Source organism: Uloborus diversus, chromosome 6, assembly GCF_026930045.1.
Source record: "Uloborus diversus isolate 005 chromosome 6, Udiv.v.3.1, whole genome shotgun sequence".
Classification (NCBI taxonomy): domain Eukaryota; kingdom Metazoa; phylum Arthropoda; class Arachnida; order Araneae; family Uloboridae; genus Uloborus; species Uloborus diversus.
Genome location: NC_072736.1, coordinates 25,277,001 through 25,302,189, shown reverse-complemented (window position 1 = coordinate 25,302,189; position 25,189 = coordinate 25,277,001). Strand labels below are relative to the sequence as shown.

General features: G+C 35.2%; 1 protein-coding gene across 1 annotated transcript in view; it reads right to left on the bottom strand.

The window, feature by feature from the left end:
- LOC129225178 (ets DNA-binding protein pokkuri-like) overlaps positions 1–24,327 on the bottom strand; it is a 111,093-nt gene extending 86,766 nt beyond the window's left edge. Inside the window, exon 1 of the mRNA XM_054859740.1 lies at positions 24,196–24,327. The gene's annotated coding sequence lies outside the window, so the exon portion shown is untranslated. The remainder of the gene's footprint in view (positions 1–24,195) is intronic.
- Positions 24,328–25,189: the final 862 nt, after the last annotated feature.

The following is a 25,189-nucleotide window of genomic DNA, read 5'->3' as shown; positions in this document are numbered from 1 at the left end:
TTTCAAAACGGGTAATCAACCAAAACTGTTGCCTAAGAAATTACACACATATGCGTGTGATTTCTTAGATTTTTCTAAGAATCATTTTCAACAAATAGTGTTAGGAGTTTCTAAATTATTACTCGGCAATCACACAACATTTTTGCACAATTAATTAAATTACACATTTACAATGTTCTCAAAGCTATCTTAAGTAAAACAAGTTTATCACAAAATGAGTTCTCAAATTTAATTATCAATATCAAGTTATAATTGAATCTTGACTTATGCGAGGTTTGCGCACCAAGACCTCTCGCGTTCGTCGAAATTTCGAATAATGAAAAAAGTTATGCATAATTCATATCGATAAAGGTGCATAATTAGAATCAACACTCGCCCCCCCTCCCAAAAAAAATGTTTTAAACCATTCCTTACGTATATGTCAATGTTTCACACACAAAGAACTGAATTTGTACATTATTTTAAAATAACCTACGTTATTAAACTCAAACTACTGTTACGATGTACAAAATCCATGATTAGTAGGGGATAGAGTAGCATGGTATGGAAACTTCCCCTTTCAGTGAGGACAAAAGGATGATAGTCCACTCGCGAAAGCAATATTTAGTAGCGAATAACGAGCTGATACTTATTCCCAAAAACTCCCTTCCGAAAAAGTTTTGTGTTTGCGGTCGAGGAATTTACATTAGCTCTAAAATTCAACACTTGTAAAAAAACTCAACAAAACAAAAATACATGAATGAAAATACATCAATGTAACTGATGCTCAGTGCCACATTTCGTTTCGTGCGAAAATGCCTAGTTTTAAAGAGAATATGCTAAGTGTACTGCGTTTTCCTCTTAAAATCTGCAGAATCTTAAAGAATTCTGCAGATATTTTACAGATTTGAGGCTTTAGTTTCAAAAAAAAAGTGCAGTTTTCATACAGAAATCTGCAGTTTTTCTGCAGAAAAATTACGTTCCTTTGACCACTCGCCACCCCGCCCAGTCCCTTACCCGCCCTGGCAGACCTAGCAATAAATGCTGGTCTACTGTTTAACCACGGATTGTGTGTAATTCGGCAATCTGCCAAGTAAAGACGATTCCATCTGAATGAATCTAGCAGGGAAGAAGGGAAAATAACAATGGGATTTTTATGCACGCGTTTTATAATGTCACTAGTGTCATATTCATTTATTGCATTCTCAAAAATAAAATAAGGGGAAACAAAAATAGTTACCATAGAAACAACAAAAAGAAAACAAAATATTTTCATTTCGTTCAGGAACATAAAAGCAAAATGGTAAGCTCAGAACTTCGTTGTGAATGAATAAATCAGTTAATTTTTGCCGTGAGAATATGGATCGAATATACTTTAGATTTAAAAAATGCTGCTGTGAGTAAATTTTCATTTTTACAAAACTAAGGCTAAATAATAGAGAGGCAAAAGTGCACATCTGAATTCTGAAACAAACAAATTAACATCCCTATAAACTAATAGATACGTCCATTTCCGCCTAATAAACCGGATATTAGCCTTTCCATGTAATCGATGGTCAGACAGTATGTGTATGTACTTTCTCTTCATACAAAAATTTTTAATGTAGTACCTTATGATCACTTTTTTGTGTAGCAAGCTCTTGGTCTATAAGTAGTAGCACGTTGTAGCTAGAGTACATTGTATCTATGTTTATAAAATGCAAGTATGAGCAACGGTGCTTTTGGGTGCATTTTCAAAAAGATCAAACACTTTATTGAAAATTTAAAAACTATCGGATTAAATAAATTACATCTAAGAACACTCTCGGTCAAGTCAAAACCCTCAAACAAAAAAGTAGATTTACAAATCATCTTAAAGTTTTAAAAAGCCTTAGGTTTGCTATATACCAAGAGACATGTGGTGGGTTCATTCCATGGACCCATACCGGGAATCGAGCTCGGATCGTCTTGATGTCCGGCACAGCCCTAACCCGCAGTTTTAATAATTCGTGGGAGGTAGGGGGGGGGGGCATTATCTCTCTTTTTTTGCTCCTTCATAACGTCATTGCTAACAAACACTGCAGGGAGATTGCATCGTAAGATGTGGAACATTTTTACGCCCCCCCCCCCGGTTTTTTTTTTTTTCTTTCTTTCTTTCAAAGTTCCTTTTCATTAGCTTAGCATAAAAAAAATCTTGGATACTAAATTCTTGAATACTTAAGTACTCTAGTAAAGCGAAAAATATTTTGAACGATAGGGAATGGACAGTGGGGTCACTTATAAAGAGGCTCGTGCACAGAGATTTTGAGGCCCGTCACAAATGTCTTTTACGGGCTCATCTCCATATTGTTTACCCCTACTTCCTTACATATGTTTGATATTTCACTCTTGTTTTAAAAATCTCGGGTCCTTTTTCAGGCTCGGGCCCGGGCCAACAGGTGTCCCTTCTCCCCCCACATGCGCAATTTTAGTAGCAAGTAGTGCTTCATAACGGTTTTGACCCTCCTCTCCCTCCCCCTTTGCTGCTCCTTTTAAAGCACATCCGATCTGAATGTGGCGAAGAACCGACGTAAACTAAATTTGCATGCGAAATGTATACACAAATCCACATGCATCCATTTATATAAAATATATAGATAATTTAAAATTCTCTTACCACTTTCTTATTCCAATTTCCAGTTTTCCGAAAACGTATAATCCTTATAGTACGTGCCTTAAAACTCCATTCCAAGGAAGAAAAATCACACACAAAATCCTGGAGCACAACAATTACGCTTTCTTCGTGACACGAAACATAAACAATGATCCGGCAGATGATCGCGCAGAAATCAAAAAAATATCTTTCTTTTGTTTTGTTTTTTCAATTTGGCAACCCCGAGGCGCTCTCCTCACTGCCAGAGATTCTGCGCGAAAGTAAGGACAGGAAGTTCAACCGGAATGAGGAAGCGGCGATGAGTAAGCACGTGGGTTGTAGAGGAAGTGGAGATATGGAGGTCTCTTCTCGCCGATGGCCTAGTAGCGAGAAAACGAAGGGCACACAGACGGGGATTATCGTTTTCACTTGTCGGATGGAGGAGCCAGAGGGTGGAAAGGCTGAGCCTGGAGGAAGTGCACGGGATTACTACAGGTAGAAGGAGGAAGGGCAGAACAGTGTCAGGGGTAGCGATTGTTCCACTGAAGGAGCTAGTTTCGATGTGGAGCGAACTTTCGTTTTCGTTTCTCTGTCTTTGTGAGCTATGCTGTTGGGAAATTTCCAAAAAGGTTCAACCAGCCCTATGCCCGGAGTTTCAAAAAAATAAAAAAGTTCAAGAATCTTAACATTTTTGATCAATTTATCAAAGAGAAAAAAAAAAGGGATGATCAATGGGGTTGTTCCCGAAATTTTAAAAGTATTTTTTTCTGGAAGAGCATGCCTAAAAACATACCATTTAACCATTTTTAAGATAATGTGACTAAGTTTAATATTCTTAAAAAATTACTTCAAACGGTGCGCTTTTATTGTTTACGCTTCTGCCGATGACATCACAAATGATGAAATAACATTCAATGATGCCATTCACAGATCACAATATTTAATTCGCATCTTCACTGACATGTACTGGCAACGATGTGGTTGATAGCAAGCGTAGAGAGCAATATTTAATCCGCTACTTAATTAACCTAACGTGGAAACGCGGTAGACAAATGCGCCGAAATACATTATTTGTGATGTCATAAAGACCACGCCTTTTTTCAAAATCGGACATTTTAAAAAATTAATTAAAAATTAAGCGTTGGAAATATGAAAGTTTTTTCTCTCTCCGTGTTATTTTTTTTTTCTGCTTATTCTATCAATTTTTTTTAGTGACTAAAAGTAGTACCTTTGACTGAAGGAAACAATTGCATTGTCAGGGGCACCACGAACTTAAATTTTTAAGAGGAAGGAAATTCTTAATTTGTCGAATGAAATTATGAACTTTACCGAATGATAATATGCGAGTCTGTGCCTGTACACATACGCATATCCTCTATCTAATAAAAAGACATTAATCATCACTTTAAAAAGCTTAAAAAGGAAAGATTTTGTGAGGTCACAGTGACCTCTATTTCAGCGTGTCTGTCAAACGGAGGGGCGGACTGGGTCCCCCAAGAAGGCGCCAATCTTAAATACCAAAGGGCGAAAAAAAGAAGAAAAAAAAACCCACGAACGGACAAAGAAAAAGGGAAAAAAAAACGAAGGTCCGATAAATAAATTAATTAATTAACATATTAAATAAATTTAAAATAATAATAATAATAAAATTAAAAAAAAAGGCAAACAGGTTTGAGGTCACAAAAATAAATAAATTAATTAATTAATTAATAAAAAAATAAAAACGAAGGTGCACAGTGGGCGTTTGAGGGTGCACAGGTGGGAGGCCCGCGAACTGATAGGCCGGCGGGTCAGTCCGCCCCTGATCAAACGTGTTATATTTCCAACTCGACGATGGAGACGTCTGGGAGTGCTATGAACTTTATGTTTAGGAGAGGAAATTCTCAGTTTGCCGAATGAAACTCCAATTTTCGCACAGGGGTGTGGAGCCGGAGGGAAAATGACCGACTCCGAGTCCGAATCTGAGAATTTTAGAATCCTCAAACCTGACTATTTCACCCCAAAATCAGTCCGACTCCGCCTCCGCAAGCACCGGCAGAGTTGCGGACTTACGGGAAAATGACCTTAGACTCCCGACTCCGACTCCTTTTCCCGAAAATCAGTCCGACTCCGACTTAGCAGCCCTGCTTAGCACAAGCACGCACTGATTCCACCATCTTGGAATATGATTTAATGAGAAGAGTAAATTAAAAATTAATCTCAATGAAAAGTATTTCTTTGAAGTGCGCATATTTCAGTGACATCACTACGGAGGGAGGGGGGCGAGGGGATGGACTGCCCTGAGTGTAACCCGTCTTCGAGCTGACACCCAAAGTGAAATTGCACATTTTTAGAAAAAAAAAAGTAAAAGTGCATTTTTAAGACTACAAATTTGAACATTTTCCCGGGGGGGGGGATCACCACAAATTACCGCCCCCCATGCCCCATGGTGTCACCCATGCTAGATACGGCACTGCTTATTTATATTTCCAATAGATTATAGTTTAACACCTAAAACCCATCCCTTGCGCTCGGACTGGGGGTCAAAAAAAAAAAAAAAAAAACAGAGCTATTGGTTTTAACATAAAGCTAAATTCTGATACAGTAGCATATGCATATGAAAGGGCTGTTTTGATCAAAAAACACCTTCAGAAGGTATTTTTGATCAAAAAGCCCCCTCCAGAAGGTAATTTTGAACAAACAACTCTCTCCAGAAGGTATTTCTGGCTGCGCTAGTGGCAAGATGATTTGGCATATAAGTAACAGTACATTTGAATTAGTATGTACTGTTGCTTATGTTTAACAAAATCTGCAAGCCAAATCCTGAACAGATAAAAATAAACAAATAAATAATGCACCAGCATGAGTAAGATTGAAAGAAATACAAAGAGATAAAAATCAAGAGAGTATTCCTTTCTAAAGATGTCCACAATGTTTTCAATATATATGAGGAAGTTGTAGAATGTGTCCTTGAAAAGAGGAAGTTTTACCACAAAACCATTTCATTACAACTTGTTTTCTCGATCTTTCCAGGAAAAAGCGAGAGGAAGGAAAGCAGACGACTTTCAAGTAATCTCGATGACTCTGAAATGCGACTCAGCCGGCGGAAATCTCGGATTCAATTAGATGTGGCGGCGAAAACTGTATCGCGAAGTACTTGATAGGTAGCTTAAATAGTTTAATTCCCAACAGGAAATTTCTGGGTCCCGCAAGAGGGCGCCAACCTTGGCCTCCAAAGGGCGCAAGAAAAAAAAAGGTGCAAAAAAAAAAATAAAAATAAAAATAAAAAAAAGAAAGAAAGAAAGAAAAGAAAAAAAAAGAAAAAACGAAGTGTAGACACACAAGTTTGTGATCCCCTCCCCCCCCCCCTCCAAAAAAAAACAATAATAATAATAACAAGGAATTTGCACCGAAAATGAAAAAAAAAAGATAAAAAAAAAAAAACAAACAAAAACAAATGAAGGTGTTCAGGTTTGAGGGCGCATACGCGGGAGGGGGCATCTGTCCGCCGGCTGATGAGCCGGCGGGCCAGTCCGCCCCTGATTCCCAATCACTTGTCTTCGGTTGAAAAGCGGAATATTAATCACTTTCCCAAATCACAAATGATAAAGGTTCTCTTTCTTTCTTTCATTCTTTTTTTTTAAAAATCTTTGGGACATTATTTTATATGGTCAAAATTTCGATGACTATTTTAAAAAAGCTATAAATGTTTGAAACGTTTGCATTGTTAGAATTTCTTATTTTTTATGCATATCCTTTTGCATTTCTTTTTAGTCGAATGGGAGATCGTGTCTCAATACACCTACGCATGTAATTGTCTATCTCTCTGTGCTAAAAATTGCTATGGATACATCATTGCCATCCGCAACAAATTTTTGAATTCATATTATCAGTGTTACTTATTTATATTTATTGCCAGCAGTGGCAAATGGCAAGGACTTGTTGAGTGGTGGTGCCTTTCTTAATTTTCAGATCAAAAATAACTAAATATTTTTTTTTTTTTTTTTTGGTGCAAAAGTGCAACTAGAGTAACGGCATCATGTCACAGACATGCTTAAGACATCGCTCTCAGGATAACTCCATTTTCTGAGCCTTTCACTGTGTTTAGACTTTTTAAACTATTTTTCTCTCAAGTAATTGCATCTCATCTAACGTTTGACTGCTTTTGGATCCTCTGAATTAGTTAATTCTATTTTTAGTTGCTCAATTTCGAAAAAAGGACCGACCCTCGGTAACAGACACGGAAAAATCTGATGATCCATGTAGCAGACTGGATGAGGAAAGGATGAGTAATAGACAAAATTCCCCTTTTCTCTTCAAAATGTGCATAAGGTCTTTATTTTTAGAACTAAAACCTTATTGAATTAAAATGAAGATGAAACACCAGCTGCCCTCATGGTGGCTGTTCACAACCTTCCACCACTGCCTTGTGAATACCAACTGGCTCATAAAATTCACTCTGATAACACTAAATGGTTGCACCGTATTCATGGGCCACAGTAACATCAGTTTTACCCGCCTAAAAGACTTATTATTTAAACCCTAACTAATGACTCTCTATTACTGGACCCTTGTCTGTTACTGCTGACCTTACCCTACATCTCGATAGTGCAATTAATATCCAAAAATAAACTTTTAACACTTTAGCCTATGTACAAACGATATGAAGAACAATTAAATGCTCTGAGAATATGAACCGTCTATCTACATACAAGGTAGTTGATCATATTATGAATAAAATTTAAAAAAAAAAAATATTTCAAATTCTAAACACTATTTCTAAAAGCTGGGTTCGCACTAAAAAGTAAGAAATAAGATAAGTATATGATTTCCTGATTTGGTCTTAATGTCTTTATGTTTATGTTGATTCTAAAGCAGCCAATAAAACTAAAATAAAAAATTTGAGAGAAAAAATATATGTGTTCTAGTAAAAACTATTCGTATAGAGCTGTGTACCTTCTATTTCTACTCTCAAAATTTTAATATTTATTTCATTGGCTGCTTTAGAATAAACATAAACATAAATATATTAAGATCAACTTTAATTTTTGAGGGTTGCAATCAAGAAATCATACATTTATTACTTTTAATATCTTTTATTGCAAACGAAACTTATAGAAATAGTCTTTAGCATTTAAAAAAAAAAAACATTTTCTATATCTTATTTTAAAGTTTCTGCGTTTTCAAATTTTTTTTGAGGTGTGACGTTTTGAAATTTTGAACACGTTTACTTGTTACCTATCCTTCTTTCAAAAGAAAAAAAAATGGTATGGACTTTCATTTAGATATAAATGTATCGCGCATAAAGAGAGAATAGCCTATATTTACTATAAATCATTTTTCAATATTGCTGATTTGTATGCTCGAATCTAAAAATACTTTTGAACAAGTATAGTGAAGGAAAAAAAAACGAGCTGAATGTGTGCCTCACATGACTTCCTTTTACTCCAATTTAATGTCATTTCCCCATTACTGACAATTTTAATGTGATTCAATAGTTTACTCCCTAAATATCACCAACAGTGGCCAAATTAAAACAGACTTAAAAAAAAAAAAATCCGCCAAATTGGCGACAAAACTTGGCGACCAAAAGACTGGCGATATATCGCCAAGTGTCCGCCAAATTATAACAACACTTGAGTTTACATTGAAATAACCAACGATTTCCCCCCGAAAAGGGGAAAAAGACCCCTTTAGAAACACCCGAATGCAACCAAAAGGGGAGGTGCACAACTAGGCTCCACTAGGAGTCTACGTACCAAATTTCAACTTTCTAGGACATACCGTTCTTGAGTTATGCGACATACATACGCACACACGCACATACGAACATACATACATACGTACAAACAGACGTCACGCGAAAATTCTTTGTAATTAACTCGTTAATTGTCATTATGGATATTTCGCGTGTCTATACGTTCTGAGGCACTTATCCACGTGTGGTCGAGTCGAAAAAAAAAACTCAATATCCATTCGGGGGTGAGTAAAATGGAAATTAAGGTCGATTTTTGAGTGAAAATTTTTTCGCGAATACAATACTTCTTTCTTTTTTTTTTTTTTTTTTTTTGTAAATAGAAGTAAAAAGCTTTCAAAAACACCCACAAATATATGCTTGCTTAAGTTCAGCCTTGAAATCGATCGGTCGAATTGATTAACAATTAATTTATTCATTGTTTTTTTTCCAGCAATTAAAAAGCGGAAGTATGATAACTTTGTAATCACTATTATTTTTCATCGTTTTTGGCAACAATTAAAAACCGGAAGCAAAACGCAGGGATTATGTTAGAGAAAGTAAAGTGAAAAAAAGTCTTTAAAAAATGAGGGTAACTATTCAATACATACATACATACATATATGCAGAGACCGTCAAAAATTGTAAAATCTTAGAAGCCAGGAGAACATTTTAAGGGCCAGACGAATTATTTCTCGGAGTTTATAGGAAAATTCAGTGTAATATGGCTTCTGAATGAATTAGTCTACAGGATCCCTTTTTTTTAGTCGCCTGGAATTATCGGACCCTGCATATATGTATGCATATTGCATATGGGTGCAAGAAAAAGTCATTAGCAATTTATTTATGAAGACTTCTTTTAAAGAAGTAGTTTTCATACACAAATTTATTATTGTCATATTAAAAATATTCCTTAGCATTAAAAAGTTGAAAAATGCATTGCGTTGCGAATGAGTTAACGTGCAATAAAATGATGATAGTATTACAAAGTTTCATGTTATTTCTTGTTGAAAAATTTTGTAACGACGCGAAATAAATAAAAAAAAAAAAAAAAAAAACAATATTCTCTGAGTTTTTCCTTTAGAAAAACCTCTCCGCCTTTGAAAAGTGGTAACGCGGTTACACATTCAGAGAAAACCGAAAAAGAAAACTGCGGATCCGTAGAAATTACGTAGAAGAAAGTCTTTAATGACTTTACTAATGTAGCAAAAGAAAAAAAAAACTGTTTAAATTATTAACTGATTTATCAAAGACAAGCAATTGAACAGTGATAGATTCGTGTCAAAGGAACAGGTTTCAATAATTTATTGCGGTCAGATGAAATTACTGTGCTTTCATATTCGACACTCTACTTTACTTGGGAACAAAATACATTGGTAAAGAAAAAAATAAGAGCATTACAAGAATTATTTGTGATACGGTGCTTTCAACAGCCAAAGAAAGTGATTTTGGTTCATTTTTCAATTTACTATTTCAGCGATATCTCGTTTGACTGACACTGAATGAAAGCATTTTTGTAAAATTTTACGAAAAAGAGTGATTAAATGGAAACAACTTATTATTCGAACGTAACTTTGAAATACAGGTGGAGCACAAATGAGGGACTCGATTTCAAAAAATCATACGTTGAAACTACTGCACATATTAAAATGTACGTAAGTGATACATGAATTAAAAGAGAAATATACTAAGGTTTTTTTCCAATGTAGTTGAATATTTCAAACAGCTGCTCTAAAAAATAATCCATGAATTGAAAAGATTACTGATATTTTATTGATAAAGTATCAGAACACAATGTGGAGGGATAATATTGTCAACGGATTAGGAGGAGAGGGGTCATGACCCCCATGGCCTTTCCCTTCTATCCACCCCTATCTGTAGTCCAGTTCGTCCCACACTGGATTCGACGTTTATCATGTAACAAAAGCGTTACACATTGAACATATGTAACTAAACAACAACAACAAATAATAATAATAATAATAATAATTTGAATTTTGACCTCTTGAATTCAAATTATGTTTTTCGGAATCACGAGCGTGTGTATGTATGTAGGCGTGTGTGTTTATGTGTGTGGGGGGTGTATGTGTGTTTGTGTGTAGGGGTATGTGTATGTGTGTGTAGGCATGTGTGTTTATGTCTGTGTGCAGGTATGAGTATGTGTGTATGAGTGTTTGTGTGTGTGGGGGGGGAATGTGTATGTGTGTGTAGGTTTTTGTGTCTGTGTGTAGGCATGAGTGTGTGGGTAGTTGTGTGTAGGTGTGTGTGTGTATATGTAGGTGTCTGTATGTATGCGCGTGTATGTGTTTGAGTGTGTGTATGTGTGTAGGCGTATGTATGTGTGTGTATGTGTTTGTGTGTATGTGCGTGTATGTATGCGTGTATACATGGACATGGATGTAACCTGGAGACGGTTTTCGCTAGAGGAGCAGCATCGTGAGGCGGCCGGTCGACGGTGATGCTGCAGAGGGTGCTGGCGAGAAAATAAAATGATAGGACCTCAAAGCAGTCAAATAAAAGCAATAAGCAATTGTGATTGCTCCAAAAAAAAATTAAAAATTTCTCTTTACGTTCAAGTAACACTCATTGTAATATGCGCAGTGGTTTCGAAAATATGATTTTGTGAGATCGGATCCGTCCTTTGTGCGCACCTTGTACAGTTAACGTGATTTAGTCATTGACTAGCTTAGACCCGGATACATAAATTTTGAGCTCCCTGCAAGAAAATCTGCAGCAAAATTCAACAAAAATTGTCTTAAAAATACTTTTGGAACTTCAGTGCCGAAACATTGCCGATAGAGTCCCTCATCCACCCAAGAGTATAATTGTGAAGAGAGATTCCACCTTAAAATCTGAAACTAAAATCTTTTCTGGAAAAAAAGGCTTTTTCATATGTTTCACTTACTTTTACTTCTGTTTAGGAATTCGGTAGAGATTGGAATATGAAATAAGTTCAAGGGCAGTTTAATTGCTCGCTGTTCAGACATGGAAATTGAAAGAGTAAGCTTTTTCTGCACTTGTTAAGTCTTTAGTGTAGTTTTGGTAATTTGATGTTTGACCTTGGCCGAGTTCGTTGATATTTTAATAGATGGAGGGAAATTCTTAGATTTGCACTATACGATAATAATAGTTATCGCACTGCACACCCGCTTTCTTCACCTTTGTTTTAAGAAATAGAATCGTTTAAGCCTCAGTGAAACGAAAGAGACCTATCACGAGTCTGACCAAAATACATAACGCGAAATTTTTTTTTTTCAACTCAAATTCGCTAAAATAAAAGAAAAATAAGTTAGCCAAGCGACAGTGATTGTAACTCTCATCGAAGATAATTCTGATATCGAATCAGGTAGTGGATATAACATTCCTCTCCGTGCTTCTAACAGTCGCAAAAATTCATTACTGAATGTTTCTGTTCTGATTGTGACATTGGACTCTGCTTATCTCCTTGTTTGAAAATGTATCATATCAAAACTAAATTTAGGAATTAAATAAAAATTTAAGCATAAAAAAGTTTACTTTTTCCTCCCAACATTGTATTGTAAATTACTCTTTCCAGTTCAGTTCCTCTCTCAGTAAAAAGCCAACTTTAAGTAAAAATGTCCTATAATTCCCCGTAATTAAGAATGGGGTTGTTACCTTCAGTCAACATTTTCCCCAACAGTTATTTTTTAATAATTTTTTTTATGTCCGATTTTTCAAACAAGGCGTGGCCTTTATGACGTCACAAATGATGTACTTTGACGCTACTCCACTGGCGTTCTGAATATTTATGCTTGCTGTTTACCGCGTTTCCAGGTTATGACAATTCAGAAGCGAATTAACTATTATCAACCATATCGTTGCCACTAAAAAGGAGTAAAGAAGCGAATTAAATATTGTGCTCAGCGCTGATGGCAATAGTGAACGGTAGTTCATCTTTTGTGATGTCATGCGCTGAAGCGTAAAAAATAAAGCAGAGTCTGCTTACCGATTTAAATATATTTTTTTAAACAGTAAACTTTGTTAAATTGTTTAAAAAATGGTAAAATCCTATGTTTTTAAGCATGTTCTTTCTGCAAAAAATGGTTTTAAAATTTCAGAAACGATCCCATTGTCGTAAATAAATCAATAAATGCTGTACAGTAGACCCTTTTTTTTCGCGGATTTGGTTGTACGCTGTTCACGATTTCACATCTTTATTTTAATTTATTTTGGAAGAGTTTTAATTTTACGCCGATGCGGCATTGCAATTTTCCCTCTTTCAAAATCCAAACTCTTGAGATTGAAGATGACTCGTCATAAACTGCACTTTGGCCTGATAATAAGCGAGCTTGGGCCACTGGAGACATTTTTTGCGATTGGTTTCAGAGCTCTTTTCAGAGGTAAAACTATTTTAAACTCACACAATTCATAGCTCACTGGAAGAAGAGCTTTTAGAAGTAGCAAAAGAGAACTAAACCAACGAGGATACCGACATCGATGACACACGATCAAAAACGTTCACATTGACAATTGTGTGGCAAATCTTTTTTAGTTTTTACCAAAGGAAGATTCCGTCGCAGAAATGACGTGGGTGATCATGGATGCGTTAATACCCCACAAAGAACTACAGAGAAAATAATTATTGGCAGCCAAAAGAATATCGTAACCAGCTATTTTTTTATAAACAGTAAGTTAATTTATGTTGTTGTTTTTTAATGTACGTTATGCATATGAATCGGAATAAGTACACATTAAGCTTATTATATACTGGTGGTACCCGCACGGCTTTGACCGCAGGTGAAAAGTAAAAGATCATTCGGTTCGCCTGTAGGTTTACAAATAATGGATGACGAATTTCTCGCCAATTGGCTATGCTCATTCACTCTCCCTTTCCACGTCATGATAATTTTGTAATTTACTTGTCCATCTTATGATAATTTTGCTCCGGAAAATATTCTTAAAATTGAAATAGAAAAAGAACAAAATCGAATTTTCGAAAAATCGCTTCGAGGTGCACACCCCATGCTACAAACTAACTTTGCCAAATTTCATGAAAATCGGCCGAACGGTCTAGGCGCTATGCGCGTTACGGAGATCCAGACATCCAGACATCCTACAGACATCCTACAGACAGAGAGACTTTGAGCTTTATTATTAGTAAAGATGTATTTATCTGTCACTAGAATTAAGTATTTTTTTATTACCTATGGAACCTAACCGTTATTTTAACATTACTATTAAGTCTCAATTTACGCGGTTTTGATTTACGCGGCATAATAAAGCTGAAAGTCTCTCTGTCCGGAGGATCTCTGGATGTCTGGATCTCTGTGACGCGCATAGCGCCTAGACCGTTCGGCCAATTTCCATGAAATTTGGCACAAAGTTAGTTTGTAGCATGAGGGTGTGCACCTCAAAGCGATTTTTCGAAAATTCGATTGTTCTTTTTCTATTCCAATTTTAAGAACAAAATTATCATAAGACGGACGCGTAAATTACGAAATTATCATAACGTGAAACCGTAACATGGGCACAAGCCAATTGGCGAGACACGAAATTATCATAACGTGGAACCGTAACATGGGTACAAGCCAATTGGCGAGAAAATTCACCATACATTATTTGTAAATATACAGGCGAACCAAAAGACCTTTTAATTTTTCTATTACGGGCAAAGCCGTGCGGGTACCACTAGTATCCTACATAAAATTATAAATTAGTTTTCCAACCTATACGAACTCTTGAATTTATGGAATTATGCTTAAATATATATCGCCGCCACAGATACCTTACTACTTCTTTGAGGTGACGATATTATTTAGGATACATTATTCTATCTCCCTTTTGCTCATATTTAAAAAAAAAATTGAGTTTCAGTAGTGGTGTTTTATCTTATTCTATCGTTTTGTTTATGCATTCGATAACCAAATTTTTTATAATTCGATTTTTTCTCATTCCCTGCAACTTCGACTTATCAAAGTTTCACTGTAATTGAGTCTATTAACTCCACATATGCGCACCGCTAAATTAACAACGGAGATTTGGGTAATTTTCCTTTTATTGCTTCGAGATTCATTGTTTACTTTCGCTTCCGTAGTTATCGTAAATGTCTACAGAATTCCAGGGAAGGATTTGGCCAGAAATTTATACTTAAATTTAAACATATTTACAGGTATTGAAGTCAATTTAGCTTATTTTTTAGTATGAATGATTTAGTATAATTTAGTAAATGACTAAATAACTAAACGAAATCATTTATTTCACTTTGCGCCATCCACTTTGCCCCGCCTGTACTTGTTTAATTGTACAAATATTTAAAATAAAAATAAGCTTAATATTAAGTAAATAAATACTGCACCGAATAGTAGTAGGTCTCAATCCCAATTAACATTTCAAAAGCTAATTACAAAAACTTTATCTTTTAATAATTTGTCGGCTTTCAACAAAATATTACAATATGAATATCAATTTTTGAAAATTGCTTGTATTATCATACTCTATGATTTTCAGAGGTAATTTTTTCTTGACTGAAATAGGCTACATGTGTTACTACATCGTTAAAATATTACTACATAAGTGGCGCTGAAGGCAGAGAAAAATTTTTCACTATTCCACTTTGCCCCACATTCCCCTACATATTTTTCAGATCGTTCGTTCCATCATTTTTACTTCCATTCATCTATACAGTCGAACTCTGTTTTTACGAGTGCGAAAGGACCGCGATATTTGTTCGTTATAACCGAATGTTCGTAAAATTAGTGTTCGTCCAAAGCTCCTAAGAATTAGGACATACTTGCTTTGTTTTTCTAATTTCAGTACAGTACCAAAAAAGTTGATTACTTTACTTTCAACTGTCTTATTGTGTCTTTCTTGTGTTGTTGTGTTCAAGGAGTACTCATTGCCCGAAAACCATGGTCATTTTCACCCATGGTTTGGAGAATTATTTCTACAGATCAAAAGCTTTAGCTATGTTGAGGTTTCTTCCTCTTGAAGTTGTTCACATTTGTCGTTATCTTCGTCTCTTTCTATCTTTTTTTCCGTCAGAATTAGTTTGAATTTGAGTCACAATATACTCGAAAACTTGTTTAAATCTATTATTGTATTTATTTAACATGAAACAATTCTTAAAAAAAAAAGTTTGGCAGTTAATACGTTCCAATACTTTTGTGAGTTTGAGCTCATTAGATTTTGTGTAGCACGCATGTAAACTCGTGAAAAAGTGAGGTGGGGAAAATTTTTCCTGAATTTTAGGATGTCATCAATTCTGGAGAAAAAAAAATAATAATAGTAATAACAAAAAAATGTAATTAATTTGAATTCTGAATTTTTGAATTCAAACTATGTGTTTCGCAATCACGCGCTGCAACAGGACCCTACTCATTGGGATTATTGTTTCTAGAAACGGCGCCTCGCCTATCCTCCAAGCCTGTCCCTCCTCCTGGGCGGTTACGTTGTATAGTTGAGTGTGTAGGCTTGCATGTGTGCGTAGACCTGTGTGTATGCACGTAGGCGTGTGTATAATGTGTGTGAAGGCGTGTGTGTCAGCGTGAGTGTGTGTAGGATATGGAGGCCACCTCACCGCCCAGGAAAAGCGGATTCCAGGGGACAGTGCTCAGGACCGGAGGAGCCGCGCCTGCAGAGGACGGTGGTCATGCAGAGGCCTCTGGTCCAAGCTGAAAAAGGCGCGGACATCAAAGACGGTCAAATGAGAACAATAAGCAGTCGTGATTGCTCAAAAAGGAGGTTATTCATTGGTTAAAATATTAGTAAATAAACAATTTATTTTGATTTTAATCCCTGTACATATGTTTTCCGTATTATATGCTATGCTCTTTCGCAGAAACAACATTCAGAAAAATGATATTGTACGAAAAGATCATTAACTGATGCAGCACGCAAATCAGAGATCACTATCCTTGAGTTACAATATCCTTATTCTCAGGGTTTATGACTTATCACTAACTTTAAGTTGACTTCAGAATGCTAAAGGAGTTTTTTCAAAAAAAAAAAAAAAAAAGGATAAGCTGAGCGCTGAGTTGAAAGTCAATGGAAAGTTATGAATCAAAAAATATTGCTTGCTTTAAGCGGGGTTGACTCGTTTTAAGCGAGTTCGACTGTAGTTATAATACGCAAGTAAACATAAATGTCGTCATGCTTAAAAACATAGAATCTGACCATTTTTTTAAATAATTTCTTTAAGTTTAATATTTAAAAAAAATACTTAAATCGGTGCGCTTCCATTGTTTACGCTTCTGTCGTGTGACATCACAAATGATGAAATGCCATTCAATGTTGCCATTCACAGAATAAAATATTTAATTCGCATCTTTACTCACGTGTATTGGCAATGATATGGTTAATAGCAAGCATAGAGCGCAATTTTAATTCGCTGCTTGATTATCATAACGTGGAAACGTAGTAGAAAGATGCGGCAAAGTGCATCATTTGTGACGTCATAAAGACCATGCCTTGTTTGAAAAATCGGACATTTAAAAAAAATGAATTTTAAAAAAACTGTTGGAAAAATTAAAGTATTTTCTGGGTCCATGGTTTTTTTTTTTTTTTTTTTTGCTCATTCTATCCATTTCAATAACTAAAAGTAGTACTTTTGACTGAAGAAACCATCCCATTGCTTTGGAGTCTTTTTATGGAACCTTTGAAGCTCTCTAACATTTGGATGAGCCCTTTCTAATAAATTACGGAGTCACGGATAAATTTTTTAACTATTTTAAATTAATTTTGCATTTTTTTCCTGACTTAAATAAAGTTTTACTTATTTATATTTCTTTTCATTCAATAAAAATTATTACGTGTTTGAATTCGTACCATACTGGAGCCGAAATTTTGCAATCGCAAACAGATATCTCACCACTCCGCCACCGAAAAATATGTCACAAAATGAACTCTTATTGCATTATGCATTGAAACCTAAATGAAATATTTTTTGATTACATTTTTATTCGCATATTTTCTTACTTTTAGGTCGTTTTAGTTGTTTTCCCTCAAAAGAATAGAACTGATCGAGTGAAACATTTTCAATGTACGTGGGCAACTCTCGCAGAGAGATGACCTGCAACTTTTTAAAAAGAGCGAAGCAGGGTTCACCGATATATATATCAGTCCGTATATATCATGATATATATCCGATATTTATTATGAAAATATTGTTAAGAGTTCGTGATACAATTTCAAACTTTCTTGAAATGACGACACAATTCTTGAGAAAACACAGGAGATTTATTTACAGCTATATACAAGAAGCGTAGTTACAACTGCTAAATCAATCATCAGCAATTAAGCAAATATCAATTAACACCGTAAACTCAACGCTTACACACGTATTTACATCCATATACGCAAAATTACAACTCAAAAGGCTTCACAAAACAGAGCTAATACATGCTCTCCAGCGTACCGCTGACACGATTCACAAGCAAAAACTAACTCGAGACTGACTTTTTATTCCGCGGCACGGCTATTTATAAAAACCCCGAAGAGAGCTCTCAAATATTCCAGAAAATCGTAGACCGTTCTACTACTATCTTATTTCTTTCCATTCACAAATTTTATCATTCAGAAATGAGGAGACCGTATGCTTCAGCCGAATGCACGGGGACTGTATATTCATTACGAGAAACTATTTACAGGTTACGATACTAAGATAATTTTAGATGAAAGATCATGGAATAAACGCCAAATTTTGCTAGATTACAACAAATTAATCACAAAAATATTATTATTTACAGAATTTGTAACAATATCATGACATTTTGATATTTTCGATATTTATTTTTTCAGCTACGGTATTTTAAATATAAAAAGAATATTTAACATAATAATATTGTTCATTTACTATTAAAAATAGCCAAAAAGTTATGTACACTATTTTTATGATGCATTAATACATCAATGATATAATAAAGTAATACAATATTTATTTTCTACTTGTATTTTATATTCATAAAATTTTTAGTAGTGTAACAATTTGAATTCATATTAAAAGTGCCTAGTTAAATATTAAGCATTGCTCAGAAAAAAGAAAATGTTTTATGACTGTGCACTGATTAATGTATTGGGGAAAGTTGCCGTCAATGAACCCCATAACACTTTTTACCTTTTTTAGGAAGTAGCTCAGACTCCAACTTGATATTAATGATAGGAATAATTACTATATTTCTCCTTTAATAAAAATATTCGCATTTATGTTGACTGTATTTAATAAATAATGAAAATTAAAAAGAAATATTTTAGCATGTGGTCCATTCATGGGAGCCAATTGCTACGGATGGACTATTGAGTTTCCATCGATGGCCCGCATTCTCAAATAAGATAATCAAACCGTAAAATATAAATAATTATTACAAAGATAAACAAACACTACAAATAACAGTAGGTTATTCAAAAAGAGAAAACTGGTTTTTAAAAATTGTTTTTTATCACAGGAGAGACATAAAAAAAACCTCTGGACTCACACAACACAGCTGTTTTCACCATACCTCGCTTACCACTTGATATTTTCTAACATGTGAGTTACTCTTCTTAGCTAAAATTTAATGGGGTCTCTTTTGAATAAGTGGGAGTCCTGTTTCATCCAAGTTCAAAACTTGTGATCCACAAATATTTCACTTGACGACAAGGATTTTGCAATAGCACGTTGCATGTCCTCCGTTATCCACTGGCTTTATTTTAGTTATTTTGTATTTTACTCGAACAATAAACGTACTTGAAACGGTATTAAAATTCACTTTAACAAATACTGAACCGACTACACAAGTTTTTAAATTAAAAATATAATGACTGAGGGGAGTTTCCAAAACTTATTTCAAGAAAAAAATCATCATAATCACACTTAATTAAAAAGATTGATCAATTACACAGGGCAACAAAAAAAAATTTTTTTTTCTTTGGTGCCCAGAGTTTGAAAACTGATTTTAGATATGTTTGGGGCTCTGAATCGAAATACGAACTTAGTTTTTCTCTAGCAGCTGTACTTTTTTAGATAAATGCTGTTGTTTCACCCAAAATGTGCAGTTTTAACTACATTTTGCGCACTTCTAAAGCAAGTGTAGGCTTCTTAAACAAGGATTGCTTCTGGCATATTTACCCTATTGTCAGCCTGTAGTCTAGTAACTTAAAGGAAAATTCACCAGATGCAGTAAAAGTTTTACAAGTTTAGTAATAACGCGTCAACAAGTTAAGGTCAATTTGTAAGTTCTTGGCTTGCATATATTCGCTTCGCGCGATGTGAGTTGAGCTGGATCTTTGTATACAATTTTTTTGGACTTGATTAATATAGCGGGTGACCGAAATAAATATTTTTTGGTGGGTCCTCTGAAGTCAAACTTTATGAACATAAACATTAAGAGGGAAACACCATTTCAGGGGTGTTGAGGTGTTTTACCACTCGTTCAAAATATTTGTTGGGAGGCAGAGTATCCCTCACTTAAGTACACGTAAAAAAGGTAAATAAATATAGGAGAAAACTGAAGAAAATGAAAGAAAATTAAAGTAAAGTTTTCTTAAGTAAGACTACTACATTTTTAGTTATTTTGAGGCTCTTAAAAATTAGGGACCCATGTCCAAGAGCCTTATTGGACTGTCTGGTAATCAATCTCTTATTATTTGTACAATACAATAGGAATAAAAAAATCCCTGTTTTGTGTTTTATTTGATCTATAGATGCAAATTAAACCTGTTTTATGTATATTTAAATGTTATATCTTAGAAATTAGAACTTCTGGGCAAAAACTGGTGTCATGTTTCAACTCAGATACCAAATTCATACGAAATCAGTTCCAAAAACCCCAGCACCAAAATCACTGTTGAGCTGTGTTATTAAAGATAATTGAGCAGAAATTTTAATAATATTTGTAAGATTCCATTAACGAACCACTTTGTTAGCTGGTTCATTCATAAAAACATCTAGTGGTTCAATGATAGCAACTGTATCATTTTGAATATTTTCATATTTGTCACTGCTGTGACGATTCATGATGAAACTTTAAATATGGGGAGTTGCACTTGAAAATGCACTCTTTCAAGTCAATGTTCCCATCTAGTTGTTCAGTAATATTCGAAGCATGTAAAAACAAAATGTAAATGTCAATCATTAATAAGTGAACAGTATGAATCTTATTTGGACGTTTGACAATATGATGTATCGATTCAAGCTCCTTGAAAATTCTGCATTGGACTGTTTTGAGACAAAAGAAGACGATAAAACTGATTTCGTGCCTGAGAATCTAGTGGAGAAAATGTCTTTGAAGTCCAGTTATGGAACCGGTTCATTGACGGCAACCTTCCCCTATTATTTATTTCAAAGGAATCATATAACTGTGAAGTAGCTAACAGAAAAAAAAAATGAGTAAAACAGCGAAGGCTAAATTAACTCCATTAAAATTGCTAGAAACGTAAAATAAAATATTTGATATAAATAATGAAAGAAACCTTAATTTTAATTTTACATATTGTAATTATAATATCTTTACTAATAATAAAGCTGAAAGTCTCTCTGTCCGGATCTCTCTATGTCTGTCAGGATCTCTGTGAAGCGCATAGCGCCTAGACCTTTCGGCCGATTCTCATGAAATTTATCTCAAAGTTAGTTTGTAGCATGGGGGTGTGCACCTCGAAGCGATTTTTCGAAAATTTTATGTGGTTCTTTTTCTATTCCAATTTTAAGAACATTTTCCCGAGCAAAATTATCATAAGATGGACGAGTAAATTACGAAATTATCATAACGTGGAACCGTAACACGGGCTCAAGCCAATTGGCGAGAAAATTCACTGTACATTATTTGTAAATATACAGACGAACCAAAAGACCTTTTACTTTTCTATTACGGGCAAAGCCGTACGGGTACCACTAGTAAGAAAACAAAGAGTGATTTGAGGATGCATTTACTATTTTGAAGACTTTAGTTGGTGCTGATTGAAAATATCGGATATATATCAAAATAACCGATATATATATATATATATAAATATAGGATATTTTCGAAAATATCATGATATTTTCGAATCCTGGGATCGTTCGTTCAAACGAACGACTTCAATGAACGGATAAAAGAAATGAACGATCCTCTGATGACAGAATCATGAAAAAGAACGATATTGCCCATCTCTAGTAAAAATGTTTCAGCGGTATTTTGTTCCATTTTCTTTCATTTCTTTAATTCTTGTGATTTAAGTTAAACATTGAGGACATTTGTATTGCAAAATTTCTTACAATATTACATTAAAACTATATTGCAGCTTCAACAAATAAAGTAAATTCTGTATTTAAATTTTTAAAAAAATGAGCTTTATCAAATATTTTTATACCACTAATGAGAGAGAGCCCTCTTGAACTTTTCGCCCAGGACCACACTATGGCTTGATCAGGCCCTGCTTGTGTTGTTAAGAAACACCTTCATCAATGCATCAAATTGTAAGCCTCAAAATATATGAAAGCCAAGAAGCTTTAAAGATCTCTTAGATTATGCGTTCTTCCTTATCGCAATGCAGTCGAGTCTCGACTTACGCGAGAGATGCGTTCCAAGACTCCCCGCGTAAGTCGAAATTTCGCGCTGTGGAAAAGGGTATGCAAACGTGTTTTTTTAAATATACCTAGTTATTTTAGGCATTTGTAAACACCTCTTAAACTATTTTAAATCATTTCTTAAAAAGCGAATTTTTACTGAATTTTACAAAATCTGTATTATTTAACATTAAATATGATTACGATGCACAAAATCAATGATTAATGGGAAAAAGAGGTATAAAATAAAATAGTACGGTACGTACAGTATGTAATAATAATAAAATACAGCACTATAATAGTACTGTACAGTAAAGACTTGTTATTTTTTCACTAAATCATAAAGATGGTGATGATTTATGCCGCGCGATTAGATTGTTATTAGTCTTCCCCTGACCCGCATTGACCGCATGCACGTCAGGAAACTCGTCAGGAGAACAGAAAAAACAAGAAGGAGTGATAAATTAATCTTCTGCTCTCTGCCAACATTTTTCGCGTTGTGCGCTAGAAATTCGCGGTAGCTCTAAAATTGGTTACTCCTGAAAAACTCGCGTCGAACATTTCGCGCAAGCCGAATCGCGTTGCAGCGCGAGTCGACTGTACACGTAATTCCAAGTGTTACCTGAGCTGGGGTTAGATCGAATATGCTTTATTATTTTTTGTATCTCTCTTTCTTTCTCTCTTAATCTTTTTTTTTTTTCCTTAGCAGATGTGCTAGTACAGAAGAAATAAAATCTCTACGTGACACTAACACAGCCAGAAAAACCTTCAAGAGTTTTTGTTTTTTTTTTTTTGATCAAAAATACTTTCTGCAGGGTTTTTTTTTTTTTTTTTTGGAACCAAAATACCATCTAGGTTTTTTTTTTTTTTTTAATTTGATCAAAAATACTTTCTGGAGTTGGATTTTGATCAAAAATACCTTCTGGTGGGGGTCAAAACAGTCCATTCATATGTCTTAACTACTGTATTAGAATACGCATTTATGTTAAAATCAATGCTTGGGGGGGGGGGTCCTCTGGGGGTTAAAACCAATGCCTCTGGGGGGGGGGGCACCTTCGCTGCGCCAGTGCTACGTAATAAGACAAAATAATAATACAGCGTTACTATCGCACAGATATCAATAAGAAATAGACACGTGTTTCGTTATTAAAAGAAATTTTTACATGCCGGAAAAACAAAAATAAATTGAAAAAAAAAACATGATAGAAAAAATAAATCAGAAGAAATGTTTGTTTTTATATTGTACAATACAATTAATTTTGAGCACAAGAATAACAAAATAAATGATGAAATAATGTGGACAGATGAAAATGATGAGATTAATTGCAATGAACAATACAGAAGCTCCAATTTTGCACATTTTTGCGTTATGAGCCATAATACTCTCCAGTTCAGCGAAATTTTGCACTATATGACGCATTAAATCTTTTTTTAACCGTGGGAATGGATTCTCATTCTGTCCTTTCCCCTCTCTCTCTCACTCTCTCTCTCTATATATATATAGCTTTAATTTTTACTTTTTGAAGTTTTTTTCCTCCGCATGCTTTTAAATCAATTTCAAACAAATTAAATTTTTTAAAAAATGGAAAAATAATGTACTGGACCTCATATAAGGCTTGCTAAGAAAAAACAACTTTTAGAGAAAGAGTGGAGAAAAATACTTCTTTCAAAAAACGTGTCTCGTACATGATTTGCAATTGCATTTTAAATTCGTCAAATGGAAAAAAGAAAAAAAAATTACTTTTTGAATAATTTGGTCATGAGAGCAGAGCCCAACTATGACTTTAAAGACACTGGGCAAGATTTGTATTTGGTGTTCCCCCACCCCTTTTCCCAAACAATATAAAATAGTAATAAAATATTTTTGATTTGCTTAAAATATTTTATATATCTCTGATTTTGCCCCCTAAAATTTTGGGCCTGTGCCCCACTTGCCGATGATTCAATCTGGGCCTGCACGAGAGGGAAAAAAATACATTTTATTGGCAGGATCAATTGAAGGGCTTGGGGCAAGAATGTGCTATGCCATATGACGTAAATTTTTCAGTACGCCAATTTCCAACTTAAAAAAAATACTTGCAGAATTTTTCAAAGGCATTATACTTCTATATTCTGCAATACTAAAACCAGAGATGTTTTTCTCCAAATGACGTACTCCATTGTCATGTTTATTTCAATTTTAGTTATGAGAAACAAATAATTTTGATCGAAAAGTCACATTTCTGCCCCAAGCCCTTCAATTGTTTAAAAAAAAAAAATCCTCGAATACGTTTAAAATATTCTATTAGTTCATAAAAACACTTATTGAATCACAGCAGTAAATATTTGAATACTGCAAGCATCAAAATGCATTCCTCTGGCTCAGCCGATGGAAACGGAAAGCATGAAAGGGAAATGCGAAAGAAGAATACTCACATGCGCGCTCTTTTCACGTGCTGTGGTCGTCATGTCAAACGAACCGTTGGAAATGTCCTGTTAAATCGATGAGATTTCCTGCAGAACATAAAAAACAGGAAAACAGCGCAAAAGCATCATTCGCCACTGACCAACTGACTTACGCACTCGAGTGGACAAACGGCTAATAAAAAGAAGCGAAGCTAGCCGGAAAGGGTTGCCGTCTCTTCCGCGGCAAACAAAGGTGTTGCGCCCGGGCTGCCACTTCGGAGTGAAATTGCTCGGTCGAAAATGCTCAGGATGGAGAAGCAGTGGATTGATTTCGCTTTTCATCAAGGTTGCGGAATCGGGAGATTAATAATTGATCGCGACTCCGACTTCTGGAATTTTAGAACCTTCGACTACTACTATGTCGGACAGATTTTATTTCCCTTAAAATCTGTCCGACTCCGACACCGCAGCAATGGCAGTGGCCACCCCCTTATAGCAAGGGCGCACTCCTCCCCCTAAATGTCGCGTAGACAACTCCAACAAAGGAAGAGCCCCCTCCCCCAAAAAAAATTAGAACAATACCCCTCAAAACATCCCCTGCCTGAAAATTTTAATGGAGCAGTCTGCGCCATGACCCTCCACCCCCACCCCTAGATGGGCACCCCTGGCAATGGTAGAGTTGCGAACTCAGAAGGAAAACTCTAGGCTCGTCATTTGGGGGGGGGGGGTCAAGGATGATCGATTGCTCCCCCTGGCTTTGAATAATAAATGTTTTTACATATAAGTGAGAGTGATTTCTGCTGTGTCCCGATCAAAGTTTGCATTGTCCCCCCCCCCCCCGCGGAAAATTAAAAATGACGGACTGTCCGACTCTAGGAATCTTAAATTCTTCGACTGCCGACTCCGACTCCTTTACCCCGAAATCAGTTCAGCTCCGACCCCGCAGCCATGCTTTTCATGCGTGAAAACAGATTTGACCCTTGAATTTGTGGTCTTCAACCTTTGTTCTACCGAACCCTAGGGT